Below are 13,847 nucleotides of genomic sequence, written 5' to 3'. Positions count from 1 at the left end.
TCTCCCCAAACTTGCACGGCTCCAAAGGCGAACATTTATTTTTATTTTAACCCTAATTAAAAAATAAATTCAAGTCTTAGGAACAATGTTAAGGCTCAACTCCTGAAGGTTCCCTTCTGGCAGATTAAAAAGAAAAAAAAATCCCTAGACTAGAAAGAAAATAAATAATAGCAGTAGTCAGTGTACTTAGTTGGTTTAAATGTTCTGTTCAAATGATAGCATTGCTACTCTGCTGCTTAACCCTTTGTTAGCTCATCTACACTCTCAAGTTCCTTTTGTCCTCATGCAGCATGCTTTAGTTACAACAAAAGACTGTAGGAGATTGCTTCTAGAAGCACGTAAAAAATTATTTACTTCAAAGTTTTTTTGGGCAGGAAAAACTACACAGAAATAGGTAGGATAAGTCAGTTTTTATTTTCTTAATGAAAAATAATATTTTTCTGCAATTTATGCTAAATTGAAGTGTTTATTTTCACTGATTTACTCATATTCCTGTAACTGAAAGAACCCCAGCCCATTCTCCTTCTTTCCCCATGAGTTGCAAGCACCAAAATGGAATAATTGAAAATAGTTTGTACAAAGTTATGCTTGTAAAGGGTGTGTTCAATACCTTAATGCTCAGTTAAACCAAATACAATTCGTTACCAGATTCTCAACTACTCTCCACAAAGCACACTTTTTAATAGAGTGATCAATTTATCATACTTTGCCCAAGGCATTTTTAATTTCTACAGCAAAGACTAGATGTCTCAGAGAATGCCTCAAGCCTGGCTCAGACAGGACAGTGGGTTAGCGGTTTACAGGGGTCATTTATTAATGTGGAAGATCCTTCTGTCTATGTGTTGCTTTTCTTGGTTAATGAATAAAGAAACTAGCTTGGCCTATAGCAAGGAAGAAGGAAGGCTGAGTCAGAGAGAAGCCATGGAGCTGCCACTGGAGACAGATGTGCTGAAACTTTGCTGGTAGGCCATGACCTCGTGGTGATGCACAGACTAATGGAGATGGGTTAAATTAATATGTAAAAGTTAGCCAATAAGGGTAATTAATACAGTTTCTGTGTGATTACTTCGGTTCTGGGTGGCTGGAATGAACAAGTAGCCCTCTCCAACAATTCATAGAATTTTGATTTTCTATGCACTGAATAAAAACACATCTATAAATTGTAGAACAAAATAATAGATTATAGAACAAAATATTGTTCTTACCTGAAAATATTATCATGAGTATAGTTTCATCCAGAATAGCTTATTTCATCAATGCAACTCATACACTTTAAATCTATCTGCAAGAGCCTGAGGGGTGGTTTCATGCTGGGCACAAGGTGTGATTAGCTCATGTATTGTTTTCAAGGTTCTTAAATTCTTCCTTTATCACTTAAACGGTTAGGAGCCTGGAAGGCCCTAGTCTGATTTACCTCTCACTGATATGCTCTCTGTCTGCTTTCACACCCAGAACTTTTCTTTCAGGAAATTAATAGGACATTAAAGAATCTAGGGAGTGGGCAGAGTATAATGAGGAAGAGTAAAGCTCCTATGGAACCAGTTAAAATGCATAAACGTTCCCAGCTCCCCCTGAGAATGAGACCATTCTGGGCTTTTTGTTAGTTGGTTGGTTAGTTTTAGACCATACCAAATTGACATTTCAGTGAGAATGGCAGAGGATTCTTCACATTGACCCTAGCAAAGACATCATCTTTGCTTCTAATGGTTAAATATCATGGGAATAATTCAGGGACCTCCTTAATAACTTTTCCTTTCTAATTCCAAATTTTTGAAATTTTGACTGTCTGTACAGAGACCGATATTCTAATAAATTACAGTAGGAGAAAAATTTTAATTTTCTAATTGAAACATTTCTGAAAGAAAAAAATCCACATAGGTTGGTTATGTAGACAGCACCAATCCCTCACTGTTTTGTGCATTACCTTGGCCATGTGATTTCATGATTCACACACAGTTTGTCACCTGCTCCCTACTCTTTCATGTTATTGATATAGTTTAGTGAATAGAAGGCTATAAAAGTGAGTTTTTTGATTTTAAGCTCTTCTCTGCCTTTCATAAAAACATACCTTTCAAGCCTTTTAGAAAGCAAAGACACATAAAACCAATGATTGTTTTGAAACTATCTTACATGGTCTTGCTTGGTATTTGAGTTGCCCATCCAAGATGAAACAATTCTCTAAGCCTCCCTAACAGCCGCTCCTAGGCTCAAGTCTTCAAAAATCCTCATTTTCATAAACAAGAAAGCTTATGACATGGTTTGTTATGTAGTGTATGATAGTCAGAGATTACACACTGAAAAATAGAAAATGGAGGACTTTCATGACCCACTGAGTTCTGTAAACAAATTGAACTCCAGTGCCCAAGACTACTACCTACCATTGCCCCAGCCACTGTCAAATGGCCAATTTACTGAAATCTGCTGTGAGACAAAGGTCTTGTACCCTGTAAAGATTTGTCACTTGTATTTGCTTAATAAAATACTGATTGGTCAGTAGCCAGGCAGAAAATATAGGTGGGTGACCAGAATAGAATTCTGGCTCAGTCTACAGTAGTCACCCAGACACAGAGGAAGCAAGATGAGTGTGCCTCACTGATAAAAGGTACCAAACCATGTGTCTAACACAGACAAGAATTATTGGTTAATGCAAGATGTAAGAGTTAATAAGAAGTCTGAGCTATTAGGCCAACTAGCTTATAATTAATGTAAGTCTCTGTATGGTTCTTTGGGGCTGAATGGCCGCAGGACTGGGTGGTACTGAAATCTCAGTCTACAGAAAGCTATACACAGAAAGCTATATGCCAGGTCAGGGTGATCTCAAGTTTTTCCCAGCTCATATTCTCTGAGATCCCATTAACTCTCACAGGACTCAGAGTTAGTCACTATTATCCCCAAATAAGTAATGAATATGTTTACTGATCATAATGAAATAATCCAAGGCAGTATTAATCCTTTTGCTTTAAAGATGTAGGGAGCCCACTGGAGTAGGCTTGTGACACACACACACACACACACACACACACACACGCACAAGCCTCACATAAATTTTAATATATATGTATAAACATACATATATATATATATATAGAGAGAGAGAGAGAGAGACATATACATATATGAATTGTTTCTAACTGCTACAGCTAAAGAAAGAATGAGCCATTTCATTGGTCAATATGTTACGTCTTGAACTCTACCTCCTCTGGTTATTTATTTTGTTTTTTTTTTTGCTTTTTTAAATATAAATTTTATATATCCATGGTAATCAGGGAAGAGGGATCCTCAATTGAGAAATTCAATTGATCTGTGAACATGTATGTCTGTATATCATTTTCTTTATTGATAGTTGATGCAGGAGAGAGCACAGCTCACCCTGGACAGTGCCATCCCTGGGCAGGTGGGCCTGGGCTGCATCTACGAAAGGTAATGAGAGAGCCAGGGGAAGCAAGCCAGTAAGCAGTGTCCCTCTCTGGTTCCACTTTAGCTACTGCCCGTAGGTTCCTGAATTGAGATCCTGCTCTGACATCCCTCACAGAGGGACTATGATCGGTAACATGAAAGGAAACTGCAATACTCAAGTTACTTCCAATTAGCATTTTAGGGCAGCAGCAAAATGCAAATTAGGATGCCATCCACGCTCTGCACAGCATGTACTGAAATATTTATACATTTTATCAAATCTAATTTCTAATAGCTTATGACTAACTGATGATTGTTTCTTGACTCTATATAATCAGCAAGAAATATAAACACTTAAACCTAAATCTCAAGTTCTGTAATAATATCAGATTTCTGGGACATAATAAATATTTATTAATGCAGAAAATATTAATAAAAGAAAGAAATGTTTAATGTTTTTGAAATAATATAATTCTTTTATATTTTAATAAACAAGCGCCATGAAGAATATAATACAAAATACATCAATGATATGTGAAATAAATTTATTGAAAGAAAAACAGATGAAAATGTATTTTTCTACTTCTGCTATGATATGAGTCTGATTTGAGCGAACCTTCACATTCTCCAAAATATGGATTTTCATGTGAGGTGGGACACTCGGTTGCTCTCTAATTATCCTGGCATCAATGTTCTGAATCTGATAACCGTTTCCACCTCTGACTTCATAGAGTCAAACAAACACACAAACTACAACAGCATCTTTAGGTAAAACAGACAAGCCTCTGACCAGTCATGACTCCTTCTATTCTTCGTATCTACACTCCCTAAATAACCATTATGGAAACTAAAAGAGATAAGCTAGGAACACACACCTTCTGTATCAAATGCCCTGGACTATAGGTAGCTTTATTTCTTTACCCTCACATTGACAGTTCACTTAAATGGTGAATGATTTGTGCAAATGTCTGAAAGTTTTTGCTTCAGAAGCTGTTAAATCACCAGGCTTTGAGTTGCTGCCCACCGTTGACGCAAACTGCCTCAGTGGGTGAACTCACCGTCCTGTGCTATTTGGGTTCATCTTTCTCCATTCTTTCTGTCTTCCCTGCCCAGTCTTTGCTAGCCACGCTGTTTGGATGTCTCCAAAGGAAGGGTGGGGTGCATCCTCTGACTCCTGCTGCCTTGCCACTTTTAGCAGCCTGCAACCTTTCCTGGCTACTACCATTTACAGACTTGAGCTTCTCAGTGGCTCTGCCAAATAACAAGCGCCTGGCTCGTGAACTCTGAGGTAGACTCCTATGAAATGGAAACATGGCCACTCCACCATAGGAAAGCAAAGACGGGGCCTGAAATGTCAACGTGTGAAAAGTCAAGGTTAATGGAGTGCAAGGTTTTTACAAGAGTGCCGCCACCCTGCAGTGTCTAATTAAACCCAGTGAGGTCCAGATGGCAGGCACCTTAAAAGATGCCAATTAGAGATTCAAATGTTTTTGTCTGGCCCATTTTCCTAGAAAGATTAAGCACTAATGATGACTTGCTTTAGACATCAGACATCATTTCACCCCATAAGAGATCTGACTAATGCCATGTGTGTGTGTGTGTGTGTGTGTGTGTGTGTGTATGTGTGTGTATTCTGATTCAATAAGAGATTCTGTATCAAAAGAATAAAGTATGACTTCAGCCTCTGGCCTCTGAGATGTGTGCCACAGGTGAGTGTACACACACACACACACACACACACACACGTATGTTTAATAATTCATATGTGCAGGCACCTTTTAAGTTAAAGTTTTTCATGGTTAACTTGGGAAAAATCCTCAGTGGATCTCTGGTAAATGATAAGAAAAAAAACACCATACTTACATCGTCATACTTTGGTCAAGTTTGGATTAAGCAATCCAATTAAAAGATAATTTTGAGATACGGAAATGGATCCTGTAGGTTCTCCCATCTGAATAGAGAAGTCAGATTCCTAGGCAGAGTCAGCATCAAACAGATCTGTTGGAAACTTCAACTAGGATGAACAAAAGGGACATTTTCAAGCTCCTGGGAGCATGGGTTTGTTTGAATGCGGTATGTCAATATTCTTTAACTCTGGAATACAAAAGGCATGAGGATCTACCGAGTCTCAGAGTTGGAAAACATTTACTCGTTTAGGAATTTACACTACAATCACAACTTTATAATAAGTTAAAAAGAATTCTCTGGTTTGGGATGCTCCGAGTCTTTCATTCTACTGTATCTTGAATTATCTTGAATTTTCAGTGAGGAAATAAGATATTGTATACGTCACTGACCTGTCGCAAACACACATATGCTTAAGGAGATGCTAAGTCTTGTCTCAGGTTGTTGTCTTCCTCCTCTCCCATAGGGGGAGAAGCAGCCAAGGCTGTAGATTCTAACCTTGTGGAGCTCAGGGTGACCTTGAACTTCTGATCCTCCTGCTTTCACTTTCCACTTGCTAGGATGACCCATGTGGGGTGGGGCACTACCTCAGATGTACTCAGTGCCAGTGCATGGATTGAACCCAGGGCTTCCTGCTTGCTAGGCAAGCAGTCTGCCAACTATATTCACATCCACAACCCAAGAGTTTCCAGTGCTTACCTTTAAAAAAATGTTCCTATCAAAATTATAAACATTGATTGGCTACAGTACTAAATAATTAAGATTTATGGGAAAAGGAGAACTATCACACACACACAAACACACACAGAGAGTGGGGGAGAGGCTTCTAGAGGTATTGTACTGAGAGAATGAGAAGATTGGGTAAGACTTTGTTTTGTTTCTCACAGTAGCCCTTATCCAAAATGCTTAACGAATGTGCAGGGAAATAACAAAAGAGCCTCACAAAGCCCTTTATGAGTAAATTCAACCTGTGTGCAGTTTCTTTACCTGTCCAGAGATCAAAGGTAATTCTGAAGTTCTAAGATTGGAAGAAAAGAATATTGATAAAGGTAGGGTCAATGAACTGCAGGAAAATTTATTTCCTCATTGGTGAAATGTGAAACCATGGAAAATTTTTAAGGTCTGAGCGTGAGAAAATAAACTTTTGAGACTACTCTTCATTTGTAGGCATGTCCATGAAATGCTTTCTCTCGCAAAAGATAATTCTCATAGATAAGATCCAACAGGAAGAATTTCAAGGTCTTTATTCAAGTGGATATCTAGAAAGCTAGAGTGTATAGGAAGAAAGTAGCTATGGGCATAACAAATGAGGGGCAATTAAAGGATGTAAAAGAGACTTGTTTTTGTGGGCTTTAGAGAAGCCCTAAGTGATACAGGTACAGAACTGCGTGTGTGTGTGCGAGCATGCACATGTGCATGCATGTGTGTGTATGCATGTGTCTCTCTGCTTATGCATGTGTCTCTGTATGTGCATTTGTGTGTTTATATATATGTGTATATGCTTGCATATGTCTGCGGTATATGTATATGTGTGTTTATATGTATGTATTTATGTGTCTTCCTCTATGTCTATTATTTTGTGGGTATGTATCTGTATATGTCTATGTAAATCTCTCTCTCTCACTGTGTATCTATATAAATGTTATGCTCCTAAAATATATTTATGTTTGTTTGTGTATATATATATATGTATATATGTATAAATCTCTGTCGCTATCTCTCATTATATATCTCTCTGTCTCTTAGCTTTCTATGTATCTGTGTGTGTGGTGTGTGTGTGTGTGTAAACATACATGTGTGCTTGCTGAGTAGAAAAGAAAATTTGAAAAATCAGTAATTAATAAATTAACTGTTGAAGACAATCTTCTTCACTAATATTACTGAGTCATAAAAGCCCAGAGGACACTTTACACCTACAATGTCAATTAGCCATCGAATGATGGAGGAAGGTCATTGGCTAATAAAGGAACTGCCTTGGCCCATTTTATTGGTTAGAGGATAGGTGGGAGGAGTAAACAGAACAGAATGCTCGGAGGAAGAGAAAGTGAGCTCAGTCTCGACAGCTCTCCTCTTGGGAGCAGACGCCTGAGAGAGATGCCATGCCCCGCTCCCGGGATGAAGCTCCAAGCCAGGATGGACATAGGCTAGAATCTTCCTGGTAAGCACACCTTGGGGTGCCATACACAGATGATTAGAAATGGGCTAAATTAATATGTGAGAATTAGCCTAGAAGAGAATGGGCCAAGCAGTGTTTAAATGAATACAGTTTGTGTGTTGTTATTTCAGGCATAAGCTAGCTGTGCGGGCGGCTGGGGTGCTGGGGACGCAGCCCCGCCGCCCTTATTACTTCAATTGAACAATTTTCTTGCAGGCAGAACTTTCAACTTTGTGAATCTATATCTAAATAGCTAGCTCTATTCATTGACTGCACTTGCTATGTAGCCCAGGCTTCCTGAACTAGGAGACCCCATCCTCTGCCTCTCAAGTGCTGGAATTGCAATCATGCACCACCATGCCTGACCACTTTAAACATCAATTCTGTTAACTCAGACAGGCCCTTAAAGGTAAAGGTCATTTCTGTCCCTAGCTCCAGGCAAACGACAACTAGGTTTTTCTTTTTTTTATTGGCAGGTGTCATTTATACACATCTTGAATCTTTATACCATTGATTTATTTTTGGCCTACACATAAACATGGTTTTCTTAGTTGTTATACAGTGAAATAAAATGTTTTGAAAAGTCATCAGAAACAATGACTACAAAAAGGATATATCCAAGAAATATGACATCTACAGCATGGAATAAATTTGTTGTGATAAATGTGGCAAGTCATTGTTTTCTACAAAATAACATTCTCACGATGGATTCATAAAGGTTGAAGATGGTTGGGAAACTAATATCTTCATTCAGTATTTATTTAATTATTAAAGATTTAGCATTCATTGTGTACGTTTGTGTGTCTCTCTTTCTGTGTGTGTGTGTGTGTGTGTGTGTGATGTGTGTGTGTGTATGTGGTATATGCACTTGTATATGGATTCCAGTCGAGGCAAGAAGAGGGTTTTAGATTCCCTGGAATTGTGTTCCCTGGAACCAGAGTTACAGGCAGTTGTGAGCCACCAACCTGTTTGGGATTTGAAATTCTAATCTTCTGAAAGAGCATCAAGCACTCTCCACCAAAGAGCCACCTCTCCAGTCCCCAATCCATAATATTTAGATGTACCAAAACATCACATGCCAAAGGTTGCAAAATCATTGTCAAGAAAAATAAAGACAAATGAATGAGAAAATAAATCAAGAAGTTTGATATAAATGTTCATTCTGACATAAAAGAAAGCATCCAGTGAGACATTTAGTAGATATAAAAGAACTAGGGGAAAACAGCAAGAAGTGTTTCTTCGCTGGGCGATGGTGGCACACGCCTTTAATCCCAGCACTGGGGAGGGAGAGGCAGGCGGATCTCTGTGAGTTCGAGACCAGCCTGGTCTACAGAGCTAGTTCCAGGACAGGCTACAAAGCCAAAGGGGAAACCCTGTCTCAAAAAAACCAAAAAAAAAGAGAAGTGATTCTTTGCTGTGGGTAGAGCCTTCAGGTACCTTCAGCCTGAAACAGTACATTCACAGAAAACTGGATTTTCTGCTCTCTGAGGAAATCCATGGGTGCGGTTAGCCAGGGATCTAGTCTGGGCTCACAGTTTGAGGAGGGGGCAGAGAGTGGCCACATGGAATTCGGTGTTCAGAGAAACTGCATCTGTAGGGCAAGCTTTCCAGGCAGCCGACAGATGAAAATGTCAAATGGTTTGAAAAATAAACAGTGTGACAAGGCAGATGCCTGCGATGAAGTCTTCAAGATGTTCCCACAGAGTGGCAGACACAACTTGGCATGACGAACCCTGCCCCCAACCCTCCAGCATTTTCTTAAGAGTAAAAAGAAGTAAAGGAAACTTGGAGACTTGAGCAGAGGGGTCAGCAAACCACCCCAGCTGCTTTCTTACCCTCCACTTCTCTTCATATAGCTCCAACTTCATATTCCCTGCTAGACTCTCCTTTTCCAAATGATGTAGCCTTCTCCTTTTGGTGAGCCAATGCTCCTAAACTCTGATGAAGCAGCATAAGTATCTGATAGATATTGAAGAGGTAGCCCCCACAGGTATCACAACACTGCAATGCTGATGTAAGGAAGGTATTCACCATGACTTTGCAAATGAAGTGGTCTTTCCTCTCTCCCTCTCTCCCTTCTTCCTTCCCTCCCTCCCTCCCTCCCTCCGTCCCTTCCTCCCTTCCTCCCTCCTTCCCTCTCTCCCTTCCTTCTTCCTTCCTTCTTCCTTGTTGTAAGAGGGAGCTTCTATAGTAGGAAGCGTGGGGCCCCTTTGTTCTGCCCCACCCAGCTAGCTTACATCCGAAATAATCATACAGAAATTGTATTAATTAAATCACTGCCTGACCCATTATCTCTAGTCTCTTATTGGCTAACTCTCACATCTTGATTTTATCCATTTCTATTAATTTGTATAACACCACAAGGTCATGGCTTACCAGAAAAGATTCAGCATCTCTGACCTGGCAGCTCCAAAGTGGCTCTCTCTCTCTCTCTCTCTCTCTCTCTCTCTCTCTCTCTCTCTCTGCTTTCTTCCTCCAAGAATTCAGTTCTGTCTCCCCGCCTACCTAAGTTCTGCCCTATCACCAGGCCCAAAGCAGTTTCTTTATTAACCAATGAAAGCAACACCCCTTCCTTCCTTCCTTTCTTTCTTTCTTTCTTTCTGGGGAGCTTTTCAAGGCAGGGTTTCTCTGTGTAGCCTTGGAAGCCCTAGAACTTGCTCTGCAGACCAGACTGGCCTCTAAGTCAGTGATCCCCCTGCCTCTGTCTCCCGAGTGTTGGGATTAAAGGTGTGTGCACCACTGAATAGTGTGAAAAGATCTTTCAACAAACTGATCCTCAAGCTTGCAAAAGTATAGTAGGACATCAGTAATAAAAGGAAAGCTGGCCAGGCAGGAAGGAAAATCTTCAGGGAATTTCAAAATTGCAGTCTGGTCATATGAAGTTTAACAGTGATATATTTGGGGGGCTGGAGAGATGACTGGGCAGTTAAGAGCACTAGCTGGTCTTCTAGAGATCCAGAGTTCAATTCCCAGTAACCAAATTGTGGCTCACGACCACCTGTAATGAGATCTGGTGCCCTCTTCCTTACAAAGACCCATACATGCAGAACTCTGTACACCTAATAAATAAATTGTAAAAACACAGTGATGTATATTAGTCTCAGCAGGTATTTGTGGCTTACTAGTTAAATGCTTGGGATTTCTATTGTGTTTTTTTTTGTTTTGCTTTGCTTTATATTTTTTCTTGTCCTTAAAAAATTGATGAGTATGAGGATGAGTGTATAAAAATTTTACCAGGTCTAATCTGTGAGTGTCCTATTGTGTGTGAGTCTCTCTCCTTACTCAGGTCTAATCTGTGAGTGTCCTATTGTGTGTGAGTCTCTCTCCTTACCCAGGTCTAATCTGTGAGTGTCCTATTGTGTGTGAGTCTCTCTCCTTACTCAGGTCTAATCTGTGAGTATCCTATTGTGTGTGAGTCTCTCTCCTTACTCAGGTCTAATCTGTGAGTATCCTATTGTGTGTGAGTCTCTCTCCTTACTCAGGTCTAATCTGTGAGTGTCCTATTGTGTGTGAGTCTCTCTCCTTACCCAGGTCTAATCTGTGAGTATCCTATTGTGTGTGAGTCTCTCTCCTTACTCAGGTCTAATCTGTGAGTATCCTATTGTGTGTGAGTCTCTCTCCTTACTCAGGTCTAATCTGTGAGTATCCTATTGTGTGTGAGTCTCTCTCCTTACTCAGGTCTAATCTGTGAGTGTCCTATTGTGTGTGAGTCTCTCTCCTTACTCAGGTCTAATCTGTGAGTGTCCAATTGTGTGTGAGTCTCTCTCCTTACTCAGGTCTAATCTGTGAGTGTCCTGTTGTGTGTGAGTCTCTCTCCTTACTCAGGTCTAATCTGTGAGTGTCCTATTGTGTGTGAGTCTCTCTCCTTACTCAGGTCTAATCTGTGAGTGTCCTATTGTGTGTGAGTCTCTCTCCTTACTCAGGTCTAATCTGTGAGTATCCTATTGTGTGTGAGTCTCTCCTTACTCAGGTCTAATCTGTGAGTGTCCTATTGTGTGTGAGTCTCTCTCCTTACTCAGCCAAATGCCTGACTGAGATTGTTTTTAATCTGTTTTAGTCATTCATGTATTCAGTCTAGGAGGAAGCCTACCAGCCTTCAACACATCTTATATTTTTTGCTTTGAGTCATTTCAGTTTTGTGTTTATCTGGGTCACAAGCATGAGCAATATTACTAATAAGTGTGGGGTGCTGGTACTTTCTTTTGTAATTTTCTCACTGAGCCAGTGAAGGCATCAGCCAACACAGTTTTTTTTTTCAGTTTGCTTTTAACGGTTGCATCAATGCCATATAGTTTGGATAACAAAACTATCAAAATAGCATCATTTTGGAGCTCAGTATGGTACATGCCTGTAATACCATGGACGTAGAGTCAAGAGGATCTAGTTAGACCAACCAGGCTACTTGGTAGTTTAAGACTAGCATGGACTATATAACAAATCCTGTTAGGAAAAACAACATACACACAGGCACACATGCACACAAATACACACACACATACACATTATAAGGTATATATAAAAACCACACAACTAAAAAAAGTGGCCATTTATTTAACAAACCTAGCTGTAATCATCTGAAAGAGTTTTCTCTTGGCAGTTATTTAGGGTAATCTGCTTTTGAGGGATAACTGTGCTATAATTCATTATCTATGTTCTCACAGTGACAACATCAAGGTTGCCAGGACAGGTAAGCAGGCAGGTCCCTAGGTCTTCACTGTGTGAATGCTTCTAACTGTATTTATTATGTCATTCACCTGTAGGCAAAGGAGTCTTTGTTCAGCCCACAAGGAAAGGGAATTCAGCTTCAATCATTTGATATAAGGGTGTGTGGGAGAGTTTCTATGTATTCATAGTCCTTCCTAGTCTTTGCATTCATGTGAGGAAGGTATTTATTAACATTTTAGCTTTTATATTTTAAAAAGTACACAAACTTATACTAATTTCAAATATATCACTCAGCTATTCCTTCATTGCCTCAAATAGCTTCAGAGTATCACCTTATTTAATAAGAGCGATTTTTTAAAAAAAAATTGTTTTGTGTGAATTAACTTTAAAATCATAACCACATTTTTATCGTCAGGCTATTATATATTTCACTGTGAATGCTTTGTCCCATCAGGCCACAGTTATTTTCTTTCAAAGACCTTAATTCACCTCATTGTCAGCTTTTCAAATCTGTCAAAAGTGTGGCTTTCATTCATTAACACATGCGGAGATACGGGTGGAGAGGGTCAAAGTGATTTCCAGGGGAAAACTCTATTGATTTCAGCTTGTCAACCAATACATAATAAAAATTTAAAAGCAAAAGTAAAGTATAATGAGAATAAAAGGAATTGAAGAGATGGCTCAATGGTTAAGAGCTCTTATTGTTCCTGTAGAGCACCCGAGTTCACCACACCCACTTGATGGTTCACAATCATCTGTGACTTCAATTCCAAGGCATCCAACACAATCTTTGGTCTCCGAGGGCACCGGGTATACAGGTGGTACACATATATACATGCAGGCAAAACATTCATAAGTAATATATTGTTTAAAAGAAGATGGAAATCAAAATTAACATGGAAATCTGGTTTGTTCACAGGAAGTAGTTTCTTTCTTCCTCTCTCTCTCTCTCTCTCTCTCTCTCTCTCTTTCTCTCTCTCTCTCTTTCTCTGTGTGTGTGTATGTGTGTGTGCCCATGCATTGTTACAGGACACAGAACAACTTTTGGGACTCTACTTCTCCTTTCACCGTATAGGTTCTGGGGATCAAACTTGCGTCATCAAGCTTGGCAACAAGTGCTTCACTGACACAACTTGCCTGCTTTCTGTTTGGATTTCGGGACAGAGCCTTTCACCGTCTTCAGACTTTCAGGTTCAGCTAGGCTGGCTGATTAGCAAGCCCTTGGCACGGTCCTGTCTCCACCTCCCCTAGGCTCTGATCACAAGCATGTGCAACTGTAACCAACCTTGATTACACCGGTTGTAGGCATTAGACTCAAGAATTTATTCTCATAATTTAATAAACATTTTACTTCAGACTAACACACACACACACACACACACACACACACACACACACACACCAACCTCTACATATCTTCTCCATTTAAACATGCCTCTCTTCTTCAATATAGTGTTTCTCCTGGTCAACACAGCAGCGTTTTATTTTTTTCTTCTGTTACTGTAAACCTAGTCACTTGCAGCATGCTTGAGTACCACACAAGCTTTTTTTTCCCTTCTTTTTACTTTCAATCAAGTCATCAAATTTATAAAATATTATCATGATTAACAAGATTGCTAAAAATATAACACCAAAATATTATTCATTGCATTAGCATGAACTTTTTTTCTAGGAATGGATCAGCTGACCATGACTCTCCCTTGGTCTGGAAACTGGGGTCTCCACC

Source organism: Microtus oregoni, unplaced genomic scaffold, assembly GCF_018167655.1.
Source record: "Microtus oregoni isolate MIOR12 unplaced genomic scaffold, Mior012 000048F_ref0000485, whole genome shotgun sequence".
NCBI lineage: Eukaryota > Metazoa > Chordata > Mammalia > Rodentia > Cricetidae > Microtus > Microtus oregoni.
Note: the sequence above shows the minus strand (reverse complement) of the source record.